Source organism: Triturus cristatus, chromosome 1_2 (genome assembly GCF_964204655.1).
Source record: "Triturus cristatus chromosome 1_2, aTriCri1.1, whole genome shotgun sequence".
In the NCBI taxonomy this organism is placed as follows: domain Eukaryota; kingdom Metazoa; phylum Chordata; class Amphibia; order Caudata; family Salamandridae; genus Triturus; species Triturus cristatus.
In genome coordinates this window covers 643,509,262-643,536,385 of record NC_140580.1, presented here as the reverse complement: position 1 = coordinate 643,536,385, position 27,124 = coordinate 643,509,262, and the positions used below count along the sequence as shown (strand labels likewise).

Below are 27,124 nucleotides of genomic sequence, written 5' to 3'. Positions count from 1 at the left end.
ATGATCGTATGTAGGCACTGCTAGATACTGTTAGGCGATCCAGCCTGTGACTGAAAAGTTCATTACCGCTGTCTGTGGGCAAGAAGCCAGTAAACTGGGTCAAAATTGGAGTTGTTAGTCCGGGTCAAAGCCCTTCCAATGCCTTTCCAAGATTGAGGTAGCAATGGACACTGAACATAAAGACCTAGAAACTGTTGACGAGGCCCTGGCAGTATGAAGACCTCCTTCATATGTCCCATCCCGGTAGGTGTAGGGCCAGCTTCTTTGTTACCTTTTCACCCACCATAAAACCAGAGCTTCGCCAAAGATGTGCCTATACACAAGGCTTGCAAATTCTCGTGCATCTGTGAAAGGGACAGTGTCCTGCATCCATGAAAGGGGCAGTGTCCTGCATCCGTGAAAGGGGCAGTCCTGCAACCCTGAAAGGGGGCAGTGTCCTGCATCCGTGAAAGGGGCAGTGTCCTTCATCCGTGAAAGGGGGCAGTGTCCTTCATCCGTGAAAGGGGCAGTGTCCTGCATCCGTGAAAGGGGGCAGTGTCCTGCATCCGTGAAAGGGGGCAGTGTCCTGCATCCGTGAAAGGGGCGGTGTCCTGAATCCGTGAAAGGGGCGGTGTCCTGCATCCGTGAAAGGGGTGGTGTCCGTGAAAGGGGCGGTGTCCTGCATTCGTGAAAGGGGCGGTGTCCTGCATCCGTGAAAGAGGGCAGTGTCCTGCATCCGTGAAAGAGGGCAGTGTCCTGCATCTGTGAAAGGGGCCATCTCCTGCATCCGTCAAAGGGGCCGTCTCCTGAATATGTGAAAGGGGCCGTGTCCTGCATCTGTGAAAGGGGACATGTCCTGCATCTGTGAAAGGGGCAGTCTCCTCCATCTGTGAAAGGGGCAGTCTCCTGCATCTGTGAAAGGGGCAGTCTCCTGCATCTGTGAAAGGGGCAGTCTCCGGCATCTGTGAAAGGGGCAGTCTCTGGCATCTGTGAAAGGGGCAGTCTCCTGCATCTGTGAAAGGGGCAGTCTCCTGCATCTGTGAAAGGGGCAGTCTCCTGCATCTGTGAAAGGGGCAGTCTCCTGCATCTGTGAAAGGAGCAGTGTCCTGCATCTGTGAAAGGGGCAGTCTCCGGCATCTGTGAAAGGGGCAGTCTCCTGCATCTGTGAAAGGGGCAGTCTCCTGCATCTGTGAAAGGGGCAGTGTCCTGCATCTGTGAAAGGGGCAGTGTCCTGCATCTGTGAAAAGGGCAGTGTCCTGCATCTGTCAAAGGGGCTGTGTCCTACATCAGTTAAAGGGGCAGTCTCCTGTATCTGTGCAGGGAGGCACCGGGACTACTAATGTCCATGTGAAAGGAGACAGTATGAAACTGACTGCAGCTGAAACATCTGTGCCCCTCCCAAGCTGTATTCCCCTATCTGATGATTTACTGTTATCTCCATGGAAAAGACCAGTATAATAGGAAATGCCTCTGTTACAGCCTCTTAGGCCTAAGCAGGTAACCGAACTCTAGGGGGAGCGGCTCCCTCCTGAGTAACAATGTCAATTCCTGTGATTATATCACAGAGACAGGCATCACATGATGTTATTTATGGTGACATCATTGTCACGCTAATTATTCATTTTGAAAATTGTCAGAAAATGTAGCAAATGAAGTATGCACATAGATGGCAGAGAGGGGCACAAACTGAAGAGCCGAGAAGTGAGAATGGAAGAGATTGCAGCGGAGAGTCAGTGACAGGCCGGAGTGAAAGTAACTGCGTGGAGCTCAGCCTTGCTTTACAGTGCACCGTTTTCTAAAATGTCCCTGATAAAAAGAGCAATCTCCAACCTGAAGGGACACGCACATTTCTCTCCTAACCAAAGTCTATATTATGCTGTCAAACACAGGAAGACTCTTCTTTCTAGGTCAACTAAAAAAGCCTTGTACCCACTGATGGATGGATTTATCTGTGCGAGTCGAGTCCTTGATCGCTAACTTCCGAAAAGGACAAAGCGGCCTCACCCAGAGGCTCGCGCTGTACAGATCCCAGGGGGCGGAGCTCCGCCGAACACGCGCCGAAAGCACTCGCAGTGACGTCATTGTTTTCTTATTTTGTGAGCGGCGGTAGAACATTGTTTAGGTGTCCTCGGAGACTCACAGACTGACTAAACTGATAATACTGATCTGTCTACAATGACGTGTGTGTATGGAGCATGGAGATTCCTTCAAGTTAAGCTTTTGGGGGGAGACAGATGCACCATGGCATGCACCAAACCTGCAGTTTGAGGCATACAATGAATACAAACATGACTTGCGGCCGAGTGATGCTAATGACTGCTAATGACCCGTGAAAAACAGATGGCGGCTGCGCGCGTGCACGCTCGCGTGAACGCAAACGCTAGGCCAGCCAGTAGCACTTTGAAAACTCACCTACTAAATGTCTCGCAAAGCAGCGCATGCGCTGTCTCAGTGAGACCTAAAAAAGCATATATAGGCCAGAATGTATAGAGCTCGGTGAACAACAGGAAGAACACTCAGGGAAAACAGGAAAAATCATACATCGATCCTGTAACAATTCTTATTAAAACTAAGAGGCTGATAACTAAGGAGGGCCACAAGCACACTAAACCAATCCATGACCATCAACACGGAGGACAAACAACTGCCTTGATAAATACCAACCAGAAAAAAAACATACGGGAAGTGGCCAGGCAGAGGTGCCCCCAAGCAATCAACGGGCAAAACAAACAGATAGTATTAAATGTTAATTTACAAAAGGATACTCACTCGCTTGACCCAAAGATCAACCCGGAAACAAGGGGACACAGAGAACTATTCTCCCTCCACTTTGATGGCAACAAACATAGAGCCACCACAAAACCCCAACAATCAAATTATATTCACACACCACATCATATGGTCACCAGGATCGTCTCAACAAAGGAAACATCTTTAGGCTGTTCGCAGAAATACCAACAGTGAAACACCTTACCTCCTCAGACATGCTATCAATCAAATTAATCTCTCAGGGGGGAGAAGAAGCAGCTGCAAAAAATTCTGTCTACTTGGAGAAAGAGGAGGCTGTATCATTAATACTAAATGCTGCCCAACAGTTCAAAGCCTAGGGTATAACACCTTCAAAGCCCTCAAGGCAACGTTACCTTCCACCCTTGCTAATTCCGTAATGAAAGCTCAGATCCGACCAAGGAACTTCTCCTGAATACTCGGTGCTACAAAGTGCCAGAGGCAAGATGGGAGCAGTTGAACAAGAAATAAAGAAGCAGCCGAAGGAACATAGTGAGAATCAATGGCATAGGATCGCATCAACCGTAAACAACACTGGAGATGAACGACCCTCTAAAAACAGCATTGGTAAATTCAACCGCTCATCATTAAACCTAATATCCTGGAACGTTGTTGGGGCAAAACAGGAGTTGCAGGGCAACTAACCACCAGACAACTGGAAAAAATATGAGATCATCGTTCTCCAAGAGACTTGATTCATTGATCCAGTGCAAGTGGAAGGCTACACCCTTCACTATATTAAGGCAACAAGACCGCAACGGTACGGCAGGCCAAAAGGTGGCGTCACAGTATATGTATCCATGACTTTGAACTTAACTTCAAATCAGCTGCCCAATTCCACAGCAGACCTGCAAATAATAAAATTTGATGCAAGGCCCAAATGTCCAACGATGACGATAATCCTGATAAATGCTTACGAACATCCAAATAAGGAAAAACAAAGCTGTCCTATTTAACAAATGAATTTCCACGATAATGGAAATAAGATTCCAGAACCCAAAATGGGAAATAGTAGTCACAGGCGATTTAAACTCCAACCTAATTTATACACCAGATGAAGACGAGCATCTAGCTGCAGAAAACGCTATGTGGTCTGTACAACCTCAAGTGTACCGGGCATCCAAGTGACCTCACTTCAATGGACAAGGGCTACTGACAGCCTTGGAACATCTCGGTCTCAGAGTTGTCAACGGCAGATTCCAGCAGGATAGGGCTCTGAGATATACTTACCACGGTAAAAATGCTTGATTAACAATAGATTACACAATTCTTACTCTACGGCTACTTGTACGCATGAAGAAATATGTAATTAAACACACCACATGAAGTGACCATTCATATCAATTGAATTGAGCATCAGCGTCCCCCCCTCCCTCCCCCCCTCCCCTCCGCTCAGGCATCCAACTGCTCCATTAGCAGTTGGGGAAGTAACAACCACCAACCTGGAACACCTAGATGGATGAGTAACACATTCCCTGAGTTAGTGTGCATGGCCAAGGAGCTGAAAACCAACAGCAACAACATAAAAGGTAACCAAGTAGAAACCTGGGCATCCTTCTCAAAGAGCCTGCTGAAACACGCTCCCACAATCAATCATGTTAAGAGGACTCTTCATAAGCAGCCTGAATGCCTCTCAAAAAAAGCCCGGAATTTAAGGAAAGCCTTAAGAAGGATAGTGAGAGCCACAGAAACGCAAAGGCCACAAAGGACACCTGGGATAAAACAAAAATTCTCATGAAGCAATATAAAAAACAAGTCTGGGAAGAAAGGAAAGTGCAAATAGACACATTTTGGTCCAAGTTCCCCTTTAACGCAAAATGAACAAACACTAGACCTTTCTGGAAAACAGTAAACGGGCTAACAAGAACCTCAAAAGTAATAAATGTTTCCTGTGTCACCAAACCAACCCGGGCAACCCATCTAATCAAGATTTTTGGCAAAGACGTACATACAACTGAGAGGAGTAATAGCATACGTTTGACAGCACTGGACCTCAGAAGAATAGTGGCTCCAAAATCCAGAACATCGGATACAAGTGACCCTCCTATTGATTCAACCTCGCTAGTAGAGCAGGACATACTACAATTTCCAGAAGATAAAGCGTCAAAGGTAATAAAATCAGGACGCATGGATGGGGCCCCTGGGCCAAATGGCATCCTGCAGGCCATTTTTACGCTGATACCCAACTACTGGGCTGTATCGCTGTCAAGTCTGTACAATGAGGTGGGACTATCGAACACACTAATAGCTGGAGAGGGTCAATAATAAACCCGGTGTATAAAGATGGTGACCAGTCAGACCCAGCTAATTACAGGCTAATAGCCCTTATAGATTGTGAAGCATAATATTATGCATCGCTCATCCTCGACCAATTGGTCAAACAGTCAAAACGATATCCCTTGTAATCGGACAGGATTCAGCAGGCAGAGTGTTTGGTACTGCAAATAAATTCTTAGCTCTTGGACTAATGGCAGACAAGAGCATGTGCATGCAGAAAAAGCTATATTTTTGTTTCATAGATTTCAAAGCGTTTGACAGTGTAGATTTGACCGTGTAGATAGAGGCCTTTATGGAAAAATTAAGGATGTGGGGCCTCCCAGATAGAACTCTCTGAGCCATAATGCAGGTGTACACAGAAAAATGGATTTGGATTCAAATAGCTGACGGACCAAGACTATCAAGGAAAATATATACTGAGAAAGGACACAGAGTAGGCTGTGTCTTAGCCCAGCATCTGTTAAACGTGCTCATGGCCGACCTCTCCCCAAAATTAGATCAAGTAAACTCACATCCTCCACGACTAAGTACATTATAAGTAAGAAACCTCTCTCACGCAGATGACATTGTTTTACTTAGCCAAATGAGAGTGGGCCTCCAAAGAGCTCTTGATGAGCATGGAGCTTTCGTCAAAACCAATGCATTTGAAATAAATACTACAAAAACAATGACAATTAGGAAACGCCCTTAAAAACTACTGCCTATTAAGTTTGGCATCACAAGTCTAGAAGTGGTCAGCAACTATAAGCACTTGGGCCTGTATATAGATAATGGATTATATTTTCAAACACTCGAGCAGTATGCCAGTAAGAAAGGAAATGGTTTGATCTGCGCTTTCTGTTCTCTTGAAAAAAGTCTGAATGGCCCTTACTGCAAGCCACTGCTAGCAGTTATAATGGACAAATTCCTACCAACAGTGGTGTATGCATGCATAGTTCCGAATGATTAAACACTACTTGAAAGTCTCCAAACAAAGGTGTATAAAAGAGTCTTCGGCCTTCCTCAGAACGCCTCTCCGGCACAAGTTCAGCTGGAATTTGGACTGTTGCAACAGTCCATAGCAAGAAGACCAACTGATCAATTGTGCTACACACTGCTGTTCGCGGGGACACTACAGGGGGTGCCTTATTCTCTACATTATCTACTACACCAAGACAAGGCTTTAAGATGGTTGTAAACTAGCCCTCAATGGCTTTCGTAATATTGCTACAACTACACTGACTAGATGAAGTCCACGTACAACATGGAACATTAGAGGTTTAAACAGCCTCCACAAAATACACGAGGTCTATGCTTATTTCACTAGACACGAAATATCATTGGCATTCCTACAAGAAACTCACCTCACTAAATAGACTGGGACGGTCCTATGTGCAAGATGGGCTGTGCAACACTTATATATCCTCATATACGTCATACTCCAGAGGAGTTGCAGTTCTAGTTTTAACAAGCATTTGCAATGCAATAGATCTCGCATTTCACAAGTTTAAGCTATCTGCATTGTAAATGACAATGTGTTTTATTTATGTTTTAAAAACCATAACATAAATAAGAGGCATTGTCATTTACAATGCCAATAGCTCAAACTCGCTTAGATGAGCAACCTATTGCATTGCAAATACAAGGCATCACAGACAACGGGAGGGAGGTTGAGAGAAGCCACGGACAGTGGGCGGGCGGGGGGAGGGAGAAGGCACGGACATTTGGGTAAACAAGGCACAACAACAGGAGGGAGGGGAGAGGAGAGGTAAAGAAGGCACCAAAGCACGTTGTGCCTGCAGTAAGAGAAACTGGATAAAGAAAATAGTGCTCACAGTCTAAATAACACATACCGTGTAACAAATGAAGTAAAGGGGCCAGTCGCCAAGAGATGTGACAAATGAAGAGGAGTTGGTACTAAGGAGGGACTAACAAACCTATTTTCGAATCACAAGCCAGCATTTAGGATAGACAATGACACAAGCCTATGGCAAATATGGGCGGAGAGTCGGTGGGGCTTCTATTCGCTACTCCACCACAACAAGTCTCGCAGAGTAGCAAATAGCCTCAAGCAATGTGGGCACCAACGTAATGGAATTTATTTCAGCAATGCTTTCACACCATGACAATGACATCCTGGATCCCTCCCAAAATGGTTTCAGGACTGGCGGGAGTATGGAAGCAGTACTTCTCGCAGTCACTAAGCAACTCTGTAGTGCCATAGATGAAGGCCGTTTTTCAGCCCTGATCCAATTGGATCTGAGCACTGCATTTGATAAGTTGTCTCACAAAATCTTATGCCGTCTGGTGAGAGGCTTCCTCTGGAGAACCTCTGCAGGGAAGATCCCCGAAACACTGTGCAAGACAACCGTACAAGAATCAATCAAGTACACCTGACATAAACCACACTAACAGCCAAGAACAGAAAATATGCATGACAAATGATTTACCAACACAACGCTCTCCAAGACAAACACTCGCCCACTCATGGTCAACACCACTAAAAAACAGTAAATATTCAGTCAGCAGGAATGCCACCTCCATCCACTACCCAGGCAACCTCAGGCCCACAGAGCTACGCTGAAAAGGAATTGTGCAAGCAACTGATTATGAACCCCGAGCATATCCCCAACAAGGTATGCGTCAACAGCATCACTACACCCTTCTCAAACAGTGAACAGCAAGCCACTCCTCATTAAGCCAATACGTTACACACGAAAAATCCAGTTAAGAGTGGTATTCAATGCCCCTTTCCACGCCACAGTCCGACAAAAGAGCAATCACACAATTTATCTTTCCGCGACCGCTGAGCCTGCTCCAGGCGAGGTCGCCCCCACACACCGCTGCTCCTGCCCGCTGCTGCCAGTACTCTGCCCTGCTGACTGCTGTGCACTTCGTGCTACTGCCATCGATTTTTGCCGCTGTTTGCCATCTGCTGCGTGCCTTTTGTTTCCCCTTTGTCTTTCGCCTGGTGTATTTTGCATTTGTTTCCCCTTTTTGCCTTCTGTAATCTGCTGTGTGCCTTTTGTTTCCCCTTGTCCTCCGCCTGTGTATTTTGCATTTGTTCCCCTTTCCCCTCTTGCCTTCTGTACCCCTCTTCCCCCCTTCTGCTGCCCTCCCCCACCTGTGAGCTCCCTCCAGCCGCCGGACGACCCAGCCGCCGCTGAGCCGCCCTCGGTCCTCCTTCCCGCCACTGCCCTCCGGCGTCTCCGCCCCCCTCCTGCCCATTGGCCGCCCCGCTCCCGCCACCCAGCTGACCCGCCCTCCCGGCTCCTCACTTATGACGCCCCCTGAGCGACCGCGCAGCGGAAGCACCGAATGAGCGCCGAAGGTGCGCCAAAGGTAAGCCCGTCCGCACCTGGACCGCGCCCAGCGCCAGACCCCCTGGCCCCCGCAGACCCCAGCCCACCCGCCGGACTTACGACGCCACCGACCTCAATGCACTCAACACCGGCCGGATCCCCGGATGCCACCGAGCCACACCGAGACGCACCCACGGACCCTTCAGCTGCCACTCCTGCAAGTTCACCAGCATCCGGACCTGCACTGCACCAACACCCGCCAAATCGAGCACCAGCAGCAACCACCTGAAGTGCATCCTGCTCAACACCCGCTCCGTCCACAGACACGCCGTCCAACTCTGGAACCTGATCGACACCGCATCCCCAGACGTCGCCTTCCTCACGGAAACCTGGATGAACGCCTCCTCAGCGCCCGACATCGCCATCGCCATCCCGGACGGATACAAGATCACCCGGAGGGACTGCGTCAACCAGACCGGAGGAGGCATCGCCATCGTCCACAAGAACACCATCCACATCACGACCAACACCGACGACACCCTCACAGCCGCCGAACACCTGCACTTCCAGATCCACACCGACCCCAAGACCACCCTCAGAGGCACCCTCATCTACAGACCCCCGGGACCACGCACACAATTCAGCGAAGACATCGCCGACTTCATCAGCCCGCACGCCCTCCCCTCCGCTGACTACATCCTCCTCGGGGACCTCAACTTTCACCTGGAGAACACCAACGACCGCAACACCACCACCCTGCTGGACAACCTCGCCAACCTCGGTCTCAAGCAGCTGGTGACCTCCCCCACCCACTACGCCGGACATACACTCAACCCCGTCTTCTCATCCAGCCAGCACATCGCCTTCAGCCACGCCACCGGACTCCACCGGACGGACCACAGCTGCGTCCACTTCAGCTTCAAAAAGAACACGACCCACCACCACCAGCAACAGGTCGCACGCAGAAACTGGAACAAGATCACAGCCGACCAACTCGCCGCAGCCCTGAGCCAAGACCCCCCCACCGGCTCCGTGAACCCCAGCCAGGCCGCCAACATCCTCACGAAGTGGATCAGCAACTGCACAGACGACCTCGCCCCACTGAGGACCCCGCCCAGCAGACCCGGCAGTAAGAAAGCGCCCTGGTTCACCGACGAACTCAAGAGCTCCAAGAAGAACTGCCGGGCCCTCGAGCGAACCTGGCGCAGAGACCCTACACCAGACAACATAACCGCCCTCAAGCTCGCAACCCGAAAACACCACCAACTGATCCACACCACCAAGAAAACCGCATTCAAGGATCGACTGGACAACAACGCACACAACAGCAAGGAACTCTTCAACATCGTCAAAGAGCTCTCCAATCCCAACGCCGGAAACAACAACATCACCCCATCACAAGACCTCTGCAACTCCCTCGCCTCCTACTTCCACAGCAAGATCGCAGACATACACAACAGCTTCAGCACACAACCGACGCACCCTATGACCACACCAACGACCCCCACCACCACCATCCATGCCTGGACCCCGATCACCACCGAAGACACCATCCGCACGATGAACTCCATCCACTCCGGATCCCCAACCGACCCCTGCCCTCACCACGTCTACAACAAGGCCGACGCCATCATCGCACCCCACCTGCGGGACATCATCAACACCTCCTTCAACACCGCTACCTTCCCAGAGAGCTGGAAGCACGCCGAACTCAGCGCTCTACTGAAGAAACCATCAGCGGATCCCACCGAACTCAAAAACTACCGCCCCATCTCGCTCCTCCCGTTTCCGGCCAAAGTCATCTAGAAGACCGTCAACAAGCAGCTTGCCGCCTTCCTCGAGACGAACGGATCCCTCGACCTCTCGCAGTCCGGCTTCCGGGCCAACCACAGCACCGAGACCGCCCTCATCGCAGCCACCGATGACATCCGAGCCCTGCTCGACAACGGAGAAACTGCGGCCCTCATCCTCCTGGACCTCTCCGCGGCATTCGACACTGTCTGCCACCGCACCCTAGTGCAGCGCCTCAGCAACATCGGAATCCAAGAGAAGGCACTAGAATGGATCATCTTCCTTGCCGGAAGGACACAGAGAGTCCGCCTCCCCCCGTTCAGATCAGAAGCCACCGACGTCATCTGCGGCGTTCCTCAAGGCTCCTCGCTCAGCCCCACTCTCTTCAACGTCTACATGAGCCCCCTCGCGGCCATCGCACGCCAACACAACCTCAACATCATCTCCTACGCCGACGACACCCAGCTGATCCTCTCCCTCACCAACGACCCCGCCACCGCCAGAGCCAACCTACACGAAGGGATGACAGACGTAGCCGAGTGGATGATGAACAGCCGCCTGAAACTGAACTCAGACAAGACGGAAGTCCTCAACCTGGGCTCTTCACCCTCCGCCTTGGACGACTCCTGGTGGCCCACCGCCTTGGGCAGCGCACCCAAACCCACAGACCACGCACGCAACCTGGGCTTCATCCTGGACTCTTCCCTCTCCATGACCAGACAAGTCAACGCCGTCTCCTCGTCGTGCTTCAACATCCTGCGCATGCTACGTAAGATCTTCCGGTGGATCCCCACCGAGACCAGGAAGACGGTCACCCAGGCCCTCGTCACCAGCCGACTGGACTACGGCAACTCCCTCTACGCCGGAACCACCGCCAAACTCCAGAGGAGACTCCAGCGGATCCAGAACGCCTCAGCAAGACTCATCCTCGATATCCCCCGACAGAGCCACATCTCCGGTCACCTGAGGGACCTGCACTGGCTCCCGGTCAACAAAAGAATCACCTTCCGTCTCCTCACCCACGCACACAAAGCTCTCCACAACCAAGGCCCAAGATACCTCAACAGCCGCCTCAACTTCTACACTCCGACACGCCAGCTCCGATCGACCAACCACGCCCTCGCCGCCGTCCCCCGCATCCGAAGAGCCACTACAGGAGGAAGGTCCTTCTCCTACCTGGCCGCCAAGACCTGGAACTCCCTCCCAACCCACCTCCGTCTGACCCAAGACCACCTCGCCTTCAGGAAGCAGCTCAAGACCTGGCTGTTCGAGCAGTAGTGGACCCCCCCACCCCAAGCGCCTTGAGACCCTCCGGGTGAGTAGTGCGCTATACAAATGCTTGATTGATTGATTGATTGATTGATTGACATGTAATAATCGCCTCTTTTGAAACTGGACGTCCAACCCAAGAAAAGGAGGAACAAAGTACATCCCTAGAGGGGTAACAAAAATATAACATTTCAACTTTGCAGGAGTAAACCATGCCATACTGGGCAGCTCACGGGTTATCCCACCCATCCCAACCCCAGGAGCCTTACACTCCAATGCCAAACAGCATGCCAAGTGCAATTTAACCCAGTCTCACCATTACTCCAAGACCGTATGTGAGTGCCTACAACCATGTACAGCAACACCCATATCAATGGCAGTTACACGCACTCTAGAGGACTCAGTGAGGGGCAGCCAGAGCAGTCACCATATGTCCCAAGGTCTCCTTTAGATGATCGTGAAATCCAGAACTCAAGTTCAAAGCTGCACCATCTTTCCATACCTCATATACAATAAAGCCAAATGTCTAGGAAATAAAGGTTAGACCTCTAACTAGCCACAACCATTCACAAACACACAAAAGTAGCAATCCTTCAAGACCAAAAACAAAGTACTTTCATCGAAGTAGTTCACAATAACCAAAGTAAAAACTGGAATGCCACAAACCTTCCACCTGCAAACTAAACTAAACGTAACAAATCTTAAAGCTACTAAAACTTTTTTCTTTGTTCTAGCCAACAACTCGAAAAGACAAACACTCACAACTACATCAAACCACACAAAAAGGAAGCTCAATGCAGCAAAGCCACACACGTAAACAACTTTAAGCGTTGTATAGGCACCACAGTCATTTTCATACAGAGGGTAATATTACACTTTACACAGTTCCTGCTCGGTTACTTAGTGCACTGTTTTTCATCCAGGTCGGCCAGTGCTTCGAATGCAATGAGATTTGCTTCACAGTAGTATCTTTGCAAGTCTTTTAAAGCGATGAAACCGGCCATTACTTATTTTTTAATACCAGCCCCATTAAGATAGTACCTTTGCAAGATTTCTGCACAAAGCAACTTTTGGTGGTGTTTGGCAATATTAACAGGTTTGTGCACCCTGTATAAGAAAGAACCTCGAGCTGGCAGCTCTTGTGGAGAACATCTATCAGTGGACTGCCTACTCCAATGATTCCCCTCTACAGTATCTAGTAGGTGTGTAGGCTTCTACTGAGAGGTTTAAAAATGAATCCGCCATCTTCACTAGGGCACGGGAATATTTTACAATCAGGTACATCAAGAGTGGAGACAATGGCTGCAGGACTGGTGGAACAGGAAAGAAGTTCACCCCAATGTGTGTAAGGAAACCGCCGAGTCTTGGGTCCTCTGACGAGGAACGCCTCAGGCCCCAAAGATTAGTCTGGACAAACACCACCATCACTGCCGCTGTATGCGGCTGGTATCGGCGCGAGCACACGTGAGAAGGGCATTCACCATGCACTGAAAGGGTCACAAAATGACACCCACAGAAACAAAGCAAAAACCAAAGAAAATGATGGACGGAGTGTTGAACATTGCAAGCACTCACCCCCAGTCAACTGATCTGGGTTTAATCCATCACCGTTCTTTAGCCCACTCTGCCACCCCAGTTCAGACATGGCCATATGCAAATCAGTCTGACCCTGTGCTTCATGGGAACAGTCCAGCCCGAACTGCCAAGCCATGTCTTCCCTGGACCGGAAACAAGCTTCCTAGGACCGGTTTCTGGCATTTCAGCCGTCTTCAGCGAGGCTTGCTTGAATCCAGTGGCATAGTGAGCAAGGGACTCACGTCTGAGCATACCCTGCCAACTTATGGCGAACAAAGCAAAAACCAAAGAAAATGATGGACGGAGTGTTGAACATTGCAAGCACTCACCCCGAGTCAACTGATCTGGGTTTAATCCATCACCGTTCTTTAGCCCACTCTGCCATTGGATTCGAGCAAGCCTGGCTGAAGACGGCTGAAATGCCAGAAACCGGTCCTAGGAAGCTCGTTTCCGGTCCAGAGAAGGCATGGCTTGGCAGTTCGGGCTGGACTGTTCCCATGAGGCACAGGGTCAGACTGATTTGCATATGGCCATGTCGGAACTGGGGTGGCAGAGTGGGCTAAAGAACGGTGATGGATCAAACCCAGATCTGTTGACTGGGTGTGAGAGTTTGATTGGTTCTGATGCTCCGTCCATCACCACCCCCTTTTGTCACCACCCCCTTTTGTACCCACAGAAACAGGCAGTCAAGAAGTGCGAGATGGCTCAGCGGGTGAGCAACAGATACAAAGGTAAAGCCAGGCACTCAAATAATGAGACCAACCCTTTCAGTCTAAACTAAATAGACAAACACAGGCGTAAACACCCAAACTACAGCAATAACAAGGAAGTTAACCGCGGGGCCAAACTGAAAGTGATCGCGGGGGAAAAATGCTGCCGCCGGCCACAGCTTGCAGTGTATGTGTGCGAGTGGTGCGTGCGCAGCAGTAATCACGACATATGGCGCCTCTGCTCAAGCGCGCGCCCGCGCACATGCACTGCAAACTGTGGCCGGCGGTAGCATTTTTTGAAGCCCTTACTTAAAGTCTCGCCAGACCAGGGCATGCGCTGGGTCAGGCGAGACCTAAAAAGGGAACACATTCCTCAGCATCTACTTACTGTCCAGGGTCACCAGGGCAGATAAATCATAGTGCAGGGCATCTTAGAGAGTAAACATGTCACATTGGTACGGTTAAGTCAGTCACTGGGGGTACTGGTGTACTCTTTATCCCCCAGGACGATTTTCTGGGATGGGGACTTTAACGTAGTTCTAAATCCCTACCTAGATAGATCGGCAGAGCCTACCAGTCATACACAAGTAGCAGCCACAGCTATTAAGGCCCTTATGGCATCCACTGCCTGAGGCACTCTACCCAATTTGAGGGCACATTTATATCTTCTCTGCACAACATGCTGTCCAGATTGGACTACTGGCTTTCCACCCACGATATTAGTTATTAGATACTAAATGTACAGCACTTGCCCGGAACACTCTCGGACCATGCTCAGGTCATGCTAAGTATACCTGGGGCACACTCTGCTTTCATGTAACGCCTTGGAAGATAGTGTATTTTATAATGAAATGTGTCAAGAAATATTTTAATATTTTCAAAATATTGACGTGGTGCCAAAGTGTGGAAAGCTTTTAAGGCAGTGATCCGAGGACTCTACATAGCCAGGCATAATGGCGTACTCAAATCATTGAGGAAACACATCCTGGAACAAGATATTGAGAGACTGAAGAGGAAATGGTCTTTTATAACCATTATTTTCACACTTGCAAATATGAGGGAGAAATTCCCAACTATAACTATACAGCACTTAGGGAGGATACATTTTTGGCAAATAAACAGAGGTGTGTACATTCAGGGAGGGTGAACGTACAGCAAGTCATTGGCAGTCCTCTTTAGGAAATCAGGAGCCAATATCAATATCACTTTCGTTAAAGTCACTGCAGGTGCTGCATGTTGAGAGGCAGAAGGATTTAAATTCTATTATACACATCTCTACGACTCCAAAATAAACCAGCCTACCTCATCCTTGGTAGAGCATTTGCACAATTGCGCCAAAGCATGGTTAAATGACTCATGCAGAGAGTATCTCAGCCAGCCGTTCACAGTGGTAGAGATAGGGGTGATGGTTAGAAGCCTGCCTGCTGGCAGAGCCCCCTACTTAGGAGGATTGCAAGCAGAATTTTACAAAGAATATATATTGGCCACTCATTTATTGGCCCTCTATCAGGGATCCTACACCAAGCGCGTCCTAGGCGTGTGGCTCTCCTGGTTGCTCTTCCTACACAGGTAAAGCACTCAACTCATTCAGACCACTGTCTCTAATTTATTGTAATGTTAAAATACTTGATAACCTGTTGTCCAATAGGCTGATCCCTGACCTGGTATTGCTGGACCAGGTAGGCATCATACCAGCTTCTCCACAGTGCATAATCTACTATCTCCGTTTATGTGATATTCACTAGATGGACCCAAACATTAAATGTGGAGGTTATTTTTGAATGCCACTAATGCATTTGATTCCGTCGAATGAATGACCACTCTTCCTTGCTATTTTTTGATGCACGAGACTCCCATCCTTTTTCATTGACTTGGTACAAAGCCTATGCACAAACCCCACAGCACATATCAAATTGAATGGTCTAGTTTCCACACTGATGCAGATCTCAAGGGGTACAAGACAGGGTTGTCCCCCATGTTGCTTTCGCCGTTTCTGGAGCAACTGGCGGGCCAAGCACTACCACCAGCACTACGAAGAACATGCTCTCACATACACATCTTGAAACCTGCTAGTGTCTTTAGAAACCAACAACATGACAATATAGCTACAAAACACCCATGCATATCCTAATTTGATCCTCAGGGAATTCATCACATTTGGAGGGATTTCCAACATCACCATAAATTGAAACAAACCTGTTATTTTACCCCTTACATCCAACACTCAAAAAATTGGCATGGATTTCCCACTGGAGTAAGGTGATGGTTAACTAAAATATCTAGGAATATGCATCAATCGCAATATTGACACTAGCATAAAGGAGACCTTCGGTCAGGCTATATCCAAGCTGGAAGATAAAAATCACCATGTGAATTAAACTGCCACTGTTGATGGTCAGGGTCATTTCTTTGTAGAAAATGGTGATACTTTCCAAAGTGCCAGATTATATGCTTAATATCCCAATCCCATTAACTAAATCGTTTTTTCAAGCTCTGCAGCACGGGTTGATTATGCACGCCAGGGCTGGAAATCAACCGATGTTGAATTGGAAACTCTAACCTTAGCCTATAGCCAGAGAGGGTTGACCGTGCCTGACCTAGAACTATACTACCTCTGCACACAGGCCTATTTTGCATAATATTGGTTCCACCCCTAACCCAACATGCCACACCTGGCTGTGTAAAGTGATGTATTTGTCAACCCTAGTGTACACGCCAATTGGATATACTCACTACACAAAGCGCAACACTAGCCTGGGAAAAATTAAGGCACAAAGAGTGGCTTGATTTGATCTATTTCCTGAGATTCCACTGGTTGGTCATCCAGGCATACCACTAACTTTTGAGGCCAAAGCGAAGGCACAGTTGACCAAATTAAACATCATGAAATGGTGGAAACTGTATAGAGAGATACTTTTATAGACATACTATGTTCACAGACAACCCCACATGCACAACACTTAATATCTTTCTTTATCATAGGCTTAAGATTACATCTAAATCACATTCTCCCTTGAGACTCCCTTTTTTGAGCCGCTTGAGGGGCTGGTTGTCACAAAGTCACCTAAATGATAGTGACACTATACGGCTCTGTCCTGTTTCAGACACATTCAAATGTAGCCAATGCGAACATAAATTGGAAGCTGAATTGCAAATCTCATTATCAGGAAAAGACTGGGAATGTTCCTGTTAACAAACAGCAGTCCTGTCCTCTAATATCAAACTCCGCATAATACATTTTTATTAATTACATAGAGCATATCATACTCCACCTAGCCTCCAGAACAACAGAGCTTCCACAATTCTAATCGCTTAAGATGCAGGGCTCCAGGGCCTGGTTTGCTACACCTGGCCTAGAGTTTCCCTCAAATATACTAATTCTGAGTTGAGATTGTAAATACTGTTTCCATAACGGTTGGCTACCCTATAGCATTAAACCCTAAAGTGGCTCTTCTGGGTTGGGTTCATCCTAGAGCAACAACCTATAGGAAACTTGTAGTGCTGTTGCTGTTGGATAAAAGACAAGTGGCAAGAGAATGGGGCTGAGGCAGATCGCCGAGTCATGCAATATACTGCAAAGGAGATGTAGAATTGCATGTGCTACAAACGTTTGACATGATGTGAGACATGCTGCATGTCAAGCTAAGCTGTTACCCCTGCTCTCCAAGGAGGATGGGAGACCACAGCTGCTCTGGTAAAGAGACAGATGCCTGCCTTTCCACAACACATAATGCAGTGTAAGAGGGACCAATGAAATCAAACACCTATAAGGTAGATCTGAAGAGAAGAACATCAGGGAAAGTACATTTTCTGAAGCTGTTTTATGAAAGCAAACACTAAAATAACACTTTTATCTTTAAAAAAAAACACAAGAGCCTCTCACCTAAATCAAGGGTATGCATAAGAAATAACTAAGTACAGAGCTCAGGGAAGCCCGTCTTTACCTGATTTCTGTTTTGCAGCCACGGAGGAGAGCTGCCCTGCACCTGGACACTGGGACCACAATTCCCAGCACCCACAGCGGCACACCGGCATGACCGACGGCATCTCATGCCAGGAGGCGCCTAAAAACAGCTGAGGGACCCCGCAGCGCGGGACGGGTGCAGACGCGCCAGGTCAAGGGCAGGCCCCCCCTCTTGGTGGTGTTATCTGGGCAGCTGGACCTTTAAGGATCTTCAAGGATAGCAGAGGGCATCGCATTCATCGACTTTTACCCTTGTCGCCTCTCACTAGTCTCCAAAGGTGCCTGTGTGCAAGGTAAGCCTTAATTGCATCACGTTATAGATGTTACAGACGCAGTATAAGCTCACCGCTCTGCTCACAGGCAATAACTGATAACCAATCCTGGTCTTCAATAGCCCTCTCGTGGCCCGCAAGTAGGGTCGGACCAGAGTTAGAGACTTAACATTCTGGCCACTTGTCAACTCCCGTTTATCATTCAGCTCTGCCGGGCTAATGAGAAGAGGCAAGACGGCCACGGCTCCGGTCACGCCAATCACCAGAACCATGGATTGTTTTCTAAAAAAAGCTGCAGGGGTTCTTGAAAAAGAAATCGAGCTTGTGTCACGTAGGCTTTCCCGGTCCCCAGTGAATCTTCTCCCGCTAGGTGCTTCTAACAGCGGGCCTCGAGGCTCCATGGAAGGTCTTGAGCCAGCTGACTCCCTGCCACATCTTATCATTGCGGAGTCGCAACATGATCACATTGACTGCGATGAATCAAGGACAAGACCCGCACCAGGCAGTGGGTTACCTGCTCAATCCAAAGTCCCTCGCGTAGCTGTCCTGGGGATGCTGTCAGGTGGAACAGGGGCCAAGCGTAAATACGCCACCACCAGGGCCAAGGCGCAACGTACTAAAGTGGACTTATAGTCGGAAATCACACAGTGCCCAGCTCTCGCGACTAAAGATGAACTGGCGGCCATGTTGGAAGCTGATTTTAGCTCCCTTCTTGATCGCATGGATCTCAAGCTGGACCCAATCGTACAAAGGTTATCTTTATTTGAGCGGGACATTTGAAATCTGGCTCAATCATTTACATCTTCGAATCCTCCTTCCCGTCCTGGGGATACGAGGGTAGCACCGGTCGGATTCGTTCCAGCTGCTCCCGTCCCACCTAACACGCTTAGTGCTCAACCCCCCCATCCCATGAGGGCCACTGCCCTTCCTAACCCCCCCCCCCCCGCAAGCAGCGGTCATCTGCAATCCTCCATTAGTGGGCAACAGGACAGGTCCTACCATCCACTACCCTCCAGACCAGAGGCCAACCCTCGGAGAGAACTATTTCACGAGGGGTGGGTGCAGAAGGGGATGTTCTAACTTTCTCTGCTACTAACCAGGCCAGAGAGCCCCAAGGTCCATTGTCAATCCATTTACCCCCAGAAGCAACACCGTACGTAGTGGTGTTGGGCAACGTGCCAGTCCTAAAGAGTGGAAAGGGACATCGTCATGGTCAGGAGGGTGACCTGCATAGGGGGCTTGAAAAAGAACTGTGACAGGGACTGCAAAATCATCAACTTCAACAGCCCACATCTGGTAGAAAGGATCCTAGATGCTGCTAACTATGGCGAGAGAACAGGCCCCGGCTCCTCCATAAGAGCACTTCCCTTGGGTTATTTTTATCCCCTGTCACCTATGAAGTCGCTTCTGAGGAGACCTGCGACCCCAACCACACTGGACCACACTGGAGCGGCCTCTACAACCACCCATGCTTCCTCTATACAACTCATTTGAGCCCCTGAGCCAATTGGATCTATGTGATTGACTGGGTGGCCAGGGCTCAAGAAATTCTAATGTGCTCCTCCATACGGCCCCAAAGGTCAAGCCGGAAAAAGTGAATTGTCACAGTCATACCACGGACTACAACTTCCTTAATATCATTTCTGGGAACATAGCCGGTCTGGCTAACAGGTTTTTGGACATGAGGTGGTTAACTTTCATTAAAAGACATAATATTATCTGTCTCCAAGAGACATGGTCCGTTGACAACACCAATTTCGTGGAGGGTTACAAGCTTTTCAGTATTCCCGTCAAGGGCGGGACGTGCTAAAGGGGGCCTTGCAGTTTATGTTTCTCTTGGCCTACGAGGTGACTTTGTGGTACTAAATACGGATAACCCGTGCCTCCAGGCGTCATCCTTTTCGTCAGGGTCTTTTAGCCTAACACTCTTGAATTTTTATAATGCTACTTCTCTCCTTCCGGAGGTGTGTAACAACACCCGTTTAAGTGCCTTTGTAACGAACAGTAATGGTTCCATCACGTAAATCAGGTAACATAGTCCTGGTAGGGGATTTCAACACTCAAATATGTGGAGCCTTAAGGAAGAGGGGTCCAGGAGCCAGCGAGGAGCCCTCTTGTCCCCTAGCAGACGGCTTGCATTTTGAACACTGTAGGCATGGGGAGAAATTTAACGCTTTGGTCTGCGACCTGGACCTGCAACTAACTATAGGGAAACTGACTACTAGTAGACAATACCTCATTCCAACTTTTAAGGGTCTAGGACGGCAAGCCTCGTTCATTGATTTTATCTTAACTTCCACCCCTCTCTATTATCTGATCTCGTAGTTCACAGGTACCTGGCCCTCCTTTGATCCAAAAAGACAGGTAGCAGGAGGTGAGGCTTTACGGGCAACAGACGGTGTGAGACGCCTCAGATGGGGCCAGATCATCCCAGAATCATTGTGCAGGTCCCTAACGGAGACACGCTGGAAGGAATTCCTGATTTGTCAGAACGCCCAGGCCGAGTCCGATTAAGCCATTATCTGTGCTTTTAACCTAATCTGTTGCCGATCTACTGACTGTCCCTTTACAGAGTACCCAGATGGTTTAACTCCGACTGCTCGCTTGCAGCCCGAAATCAGCCCTTCTCGCCTCCCCGAGGAACAATGCGCTTGTTAAGATCCGTAGGAAACAGTATAAATTGGCACTTAGCAAGCGCAGGGTGGCCTTGAAGGAAGAAGCTTGGAACAACCTCATGGAAGCTATAACCCATAAGTCTAGCGCCAAGGTCTGGAGTATCATAAACAGTCCCATCTTGGGTGAGGAGGCCGCCAATGTTTTAGAAGCACACATTACCTAAAATGAGTGGGTCAGTCACTTCGAGGCTATGTTCAAAGGAGACCAGGCTTCATCCCCCGTACCCAATTCTGGGGGTTCTCATGCAAAACTAGTCGTCCTGGAAGAGGAAGTAAGGCGTGGTATCACCGCTCTGGCTCGCAACAAGGCTCTGGGTCCGGACGGTATTCCACCCGACCTTTACTTGTCAGACGCTGCACTCTGGGCTCCAGTTCTAACCTGTGTAATTAACACAGTTGCTAGTCGGTACTCCGACCTCCTGGGCCCCCTCCATCATTGTGCCAGTCTTCAAAAATGGGGACAGGGACAGCACGGTGTGTTACAGACTGATCTCATTGATAGATTCGGTGGTAAAAGTGGTTGGCAGGATTTTGTTGGATAGGTTAGCGACCTGGGCCACTGACAATAACATTCTGTCGGACGTCCAATATGGGTTCCGCCCTGGCCGTTCTACGATCGAACAATCCCTGAACCTTTTCATAATCTCCAGCAAATATACAGTTGCCCGCAGCGGCACTATTTTCCTGGCTTTTATGGATCTGTCATCCGCTTTCGGTTGCGTAAACAGGACCAAGTTATGGCAGATCCTTTTAACCATAGGGGTAGACAGGGAGCTGGTCTCCTTTCTCTATGATCTTCACGGGGACACCAAGGCAGGAGTGCGATACTTGCAGAGCTTGAAGGTATCATGCTCATTCCCTGTAAGGAGCGGGGTCCGTCAAGGCTGCATATTTGCCCCTTTTCTTTTTAACCTCTATATTAACAACTTGGAGAAAACACTATTGGAGACCACGACTGACTACCCTCGGATTGGTCGGCGTGGCCTCCCAGTTCTGCTCTACGCAGTTGATGCCGTCTTGATGGCTAGGACAGAGAGGGGCTTACAAATCATTTTAGCATTGTTTGCCCAGTTCATGGGAGATCTGTACCTAAAATTCAATAATTTCAAATCATATATCATGCAACTAGGTTACCGCCCCTCAAGATCATATGTCTTTATGGTAGGGCTCACCCCCATACCCAAAACTACAGTCTTTTCCTACCTGGGGGTACTCCTGAATGACAAACTCAACTGGGCTCCACAATTCACCCCCAAGAGAAATGACCTTAATAGGGAAGTTGCCACTATCTTTAACTTTGCTGTGAGGCTAGGTAAAAGACCAGTGGGGGCCCTCCTGGAGCTTTTTAGGGTTAGATGCTTGTCAAAAGTACTTTATGGCAGTGAAATATGGGGATATGTAGCTGCAAAGGACGTTCAAATCTCTGAAAACAAACTCATGAGAAGACTGTTGTCCGTACCCCAGGGTATTCCCTCTTTTATTGTCCACGAAGAGTTGGGAATGCCCTACATCACCAAGCAGATAGCTTTTAGCCCACTGTCACTCTGGTTAAAAATATGGGCCCAGGAGGGGGACTCGTTAAACAAGGCAATCCTTTTAGATTGCTTATCCTTGGATCAAGCGCTAAGGATACCTTGGTTGAAATATATCAAAAATCAGCTAACATGCTTGGGCAGAGGAGACCTCGTCACTAACCCCGAGGGAATTGGCAAAAAAGAGACATCCATCTTGAAGAAGACATTTGGTATGCGCCGGCTTGCTTTAAGGGAAGAGAGGGAGCTAATGAAGCCAAGTGTCCGCCGCTTCGTTATATTAAGGACCACCGAGTTGGCGGAGCCATACATACTTGGTCTAGTGAACCCTCACGATAGATTCCTTTTGACCAGGTTTCGACTTGACATGTTCCATTTACTTCTGTCATACCCTAGGGGTGTAAGCAGAGGACAAGTCCTTCCTCCCTGCGGCTGCGATGGTTCATCTGCGCAGGAAATGCTTCATTTCACCATGTTTTGTACTTTTTATGATACCCCGAGGAAATCCTATCTTCATCTTGACACAGGCCAACTTTAAACAAGTGCGGCCTGCATTTACATGTTTACAGATGTTGAAGGGCAAAACAGTTTTTCACGTTTTAAGCTTTTTTTTTTAAATCGGCCATGAAACTTAGAGTGAGCTGTGATTAGACGTGTTACTTCCCACAATGATCCTGGGCCATATATCCTTGTTCAGCCATCATTGTGTGGATTGGGCCAGTGATTTCAATGATTGTAATGCATTGTTGCTTCTTTTTTTTATTGTTTTTACTAAGCATGTATTTTAGATGCACCCTGCATATAACTGACGAGCCATGAAATTGCGTAGGCCTGTTCTTGAGAGTTTAGTACATTTTGTATCCTACTATTTACCTTGGTATTTATACTGTGCTTTTATGGTTTGTTGATTATGAAAGCGAATAAAGAAAGATGATGATGATGAAATACAGAGCTCGATGGAAAACCTAGGCAAGTATTTCATTAGGTGAAAACTGTAGGGACACAAAGACCGATGTCCTAAAACCTGAGACTGTCCCAGCAAACCTGGAACATCTCCTCACTAAGTAAAAGATCTAACAAGTTTGAAAATACGGTTAATTTTTTAGGGAGGCGGCCTTGAGGGGGATAGGACTGTAGTGTGGGGGCAGAGGGGCTTTCAGCCCTTCAAAACCTATCTACAGTCAAAGTGGCAGAACTTAAGAGTCAAGCCCAGCACTACCCGAGCCGACCCTCCAACGCCCGCTGCCAACGTCCTGGGAAGGTTGCGTAGCCACTGACAATCAATGGATGTCCAGAGCCTCCAGGCACCAGCTGCAAACTGATCTTTGCAGGAGTTTCCAGCTCTCTTTAAGGCACCCTGTGATCGTTATAATGCAGCAAGTCTTCCCTAGTAACACTGAGCTTCATCATTTAAGGTACCTGATAAAATGTGAGCTGAATGGATGGCAACGATGGAACCAGTTGAGCCACAGCTTCTGCAACAGCAAGGGTCCTGAAAAAGAGAAAGAAAAGCTGGGGTGAGAAATAGAGATGGGTGATGTTAAATAAGGAAAACGAGCTTTCAAGGACTGAAATATGCAAAATGAAAGAAAAGGGCACAGTGAGAAGTGGGAAAACATCGGACAAAGAAAAAGAGCAGATGGCTGAATGGGAGGCTGACAAGAGTTTACGGCAATGGTGGCGACAAAGGCTAATAAGGACTGGAAAATAAAATAAAGAGAAGAACTGAATAGAGAAAATATAGAGTGAAAGACTGGGGTACAGGGACCGATGGTAGAAAAACAAGGGGGCAGAGCTGAGGGAAGGGATGGCAAAGGATGGTGAAATAACAGCTGCAGTGGGGAGGATGAAGGAAAAAGGAAGGCCCTAGATAAGTAGGAAAAAGATCATTTATCGACTGTAGAAGGAGGATGGACCAAGTCGGCCACGCTGGCAGTGTGGTGAATTGCAGGCAACTCTCCCTCTCTTCACATAAGTAGTGTGCTATAGCTGAAGGTAGATGATTGATGCTTACAGACTAAGGGGGAAGAAAGAGCAGAAGGCAAGTTAAGCAGAGGAAGGGGCCAATGAGAGAAGTATAAAGGAAAAATGATTTAGCCTGTATAGACTAACTTGAGGACAGTAAGAGCACCAGGAAGGGCTGAGTTATGGAAGATGGAGGGAGATGTGCTTAATTTAGTGAGATGGTTGAGGCTTTATTATTAACTACAATTGTCCGGAGCATTTTTCATTAATTTCACTGGCATAACTATCTCTGTTGCCACCACTTATTAGGTTGCATTCAATAATGTAATGCTGCAGTTGTGAATCGCTAACCTTCATTATCTTTAGTCCTACTCATTCTCGTCACAGACATTACTTTTTAGGCAGTGCTTTAAATGGGAAAAAATAAGTGTAGGTACTCATTAAATCGAGCTAGGGGCGTGGCTAGTGGGCGGGGTTAGGGGCGGGCGTGACATGATGATACTAGGACATTTCTATAGAGTATTCATTTTGCCCGTGCATTTCCTTTGATAGTAGCTTCAAGCTTCCCATATATGCAGATAAACAGCTGCATATGATGATAAAGAGTGGTGTGAATACCTGCTGGGAGCAGGCCCTAAATCATAATAGAAGGAGCTTTTAAATCAATACATTCAAGCCATCAACCGCACTATTCAGGCTAATTATGAGTGTGCCTCAGAATAAAAGAGATTCTGGAATACCAGCATTAATAATGAGTACTACGCCAGTTGCAGGACATACCAAAACATGTGAGAAAAGTATCAATATAAACAAAAAAGTGTTAACTCATTACACAAAATAAAGACCAAACACGATATGTTAAGGTTTCCTTGTCTTGCAATATTTCCAGCTTCTCACTGTCATACTGTTCCTACTTGTTTGCTATTGGCACAATACTTCAAATACACACAGAAACAAGCAGACAATGCACACACAAAAGCATTCCACGCATTTCTTTAAAACTACCTCCTGAGATTGTCCACATTCTTTTCCTCTCTGAGCTCGCTTTTTCTTTCACACTGAAACCTACACAGAAGCAGGCGCGCACACCAGGTGCGCAACGCCCATTGGGATCAAAGGGCTTCAAGACCCCTCCCGACCCCCCCTCACCCCCACCCCTCCATCGTGTGGGTCAGCCCGGGCCGAGACAGTTTCCTGGCACACACAGAGCCGCACCCGAGTACTTCACAGGTCTTTAAAAGACCATTTGCATGTGCATGAGGCTTGGTTGTTTTTTTCACCCCTTTTAAGAGCCCATGCAGCTCCACTCTGCCTATTGGTGGAAGAATTACCCCCCAGAAATTTGCCTCTGGTGCACACACACAAACACACTCTACACTTGGGATCGTTACGGCACAACAAGCACAGTGTGAATGTGATTGACAGAGAAGGGCCTTAATGGGCCCTTCTCTATCAAACACAGCAGGGCGTGAAAATTCCAAAACAGGGACATCCTTTGCATAAAGCAGGAGTCGCTGCTGAATGGTTCAGCCGTTACTCACCTACGAGCTGGAGATGCGCTTTGGCTGTCAGAGGGCCGTACAGATCTGCTCCCCTCTGACTGCCTTGAGCTTCGCAGCACTAAAACCAATTAATTTACCTCCAATGAGTACCGGTACTCTCCTTAGCAGTGAAGAAGTGCCGGTACTCTGATCGGTAAAAATAAGAAGTGCCAGTACTCAGTACCGGTGAGTACCGGCCCATTTAAAGCACTGTTTTTAGGTGATCTCCACCTTAGCACAGGGGCGAGAACGAACAGCAAGAACAGGAAGTAAGAAGCCTCTTACTACTGCTATAATTGTGGGCATTATAAGAGTATAGCATACCCAGGATTCCTCCTGTCTTAACGAAACCAAATTAAAGGAAAGCAGTCAGTCGGAATATCTATGATGAAGATAAACAGGACTAAGGATAATGAAGCCAACCATTGAGCAGGGAAAAATCTCTTTGTCCTCCAGCCCAGTCATTACATTTGAGGAATACCAAAAGCCAAGCCTTTAGTCCTGAAATCAAATTAAAATGTTACTAATCATGCTTTTCATAATTTCATTAGTGAAACAAATCGAAAGTAGTACATTAAGTCAAAACAGAAATTAGAACACTTTGACCAAAATAACACATTTCTGATCCCTGTTCTTGCATGGTGTTATGTTTTACAACAGTGCGAGTTGAAACTTAGCAGCTCAACAAAACTTTGGCAAGGTGAATAAAATGTGGAAGAAGGGGTGTCGGACAAGGTGTAGGCCATGGAGATAGCTGATCGAATCCATCTAATGATCGTGATATTTGAAACTTTAAGACCTTGTCCATGCCCACCAAAACAAACAGATGGCTTGAGTTATAATAGGGCTTAGAGGTTCTAAGCATATCAACAGAGCGCTTTTACCATCCAGCAAATGCAACATATCCTCTCCTCTAGATGAAGGAGATGGGCAGAATCCAGGAAGCATAATTTTCTGATCGCTATGTGCCACAGACTCCACCTTCAGATTTCGGTATCTGGTTTCAAAACAATACCACTATCAAAAATTCTAAGAAAAGAGGAATACATAATAAGGAATCAAGCTCACCAATCTTCCTGACAGAAGTAATTGCCACAAAGAAGACTAACTTAATGGTTAAGAATTTCTACTCTACAGAGTTCATAAGCTCAATAGAAAAACTCTGCAAAAATGTCAGTCCCGTAAGTAAATCCCAAGCAGGTAAAGATGATCACACCAAAGGACTAGATAGACAACTCTTTCAGAATTCTGAAAATAAGCATTTCATCATCATTAAAACTACCTTGCAGAAAGCTCTAACTGCTGATAATGGAGCTACACGATCTGCCACCAGATCTACCACCACCAAGTTTTTCTAACATCTTTCATGCAGAAACTGAAGAACAGAAGAAATGTTATAGTTGAGAATAGACAAAACACCAGTGCTGAAAGTTTTTCCAATGTTTCAAACAGAATTTGGATAGCTACTGCTAGGTGAAAAGGGATATGATAGTTTTGTAGTCTACC

At 47.8% G+C, this 27,124-nt stretch overlaps 1 protein-coding gene across 2 annotated transcripts in view; it reads right to left on the bottom strand.

Annotated features, from left to right (window-relative positions):
- Nucleotides 1-27,124, bottom strand: part of SHLD2 (shieldin complex subunit 2) — an 844,943-nt gene that overhangs the window by 772,385 nt on the left and 45,434 nt on the right. For both annotated transcript variants that reach the window (XM_085607834.1, XM_085607842.1), the window contains exon 2: nucleotides 23,532-23,604. The gene's annotated coding sequence lies outside the window, so the exon portion shown is untranslated. The remainder of the gene's footprint in view (nucleotides 1-23,531; nucleotides 23,605-27,124) is intronic.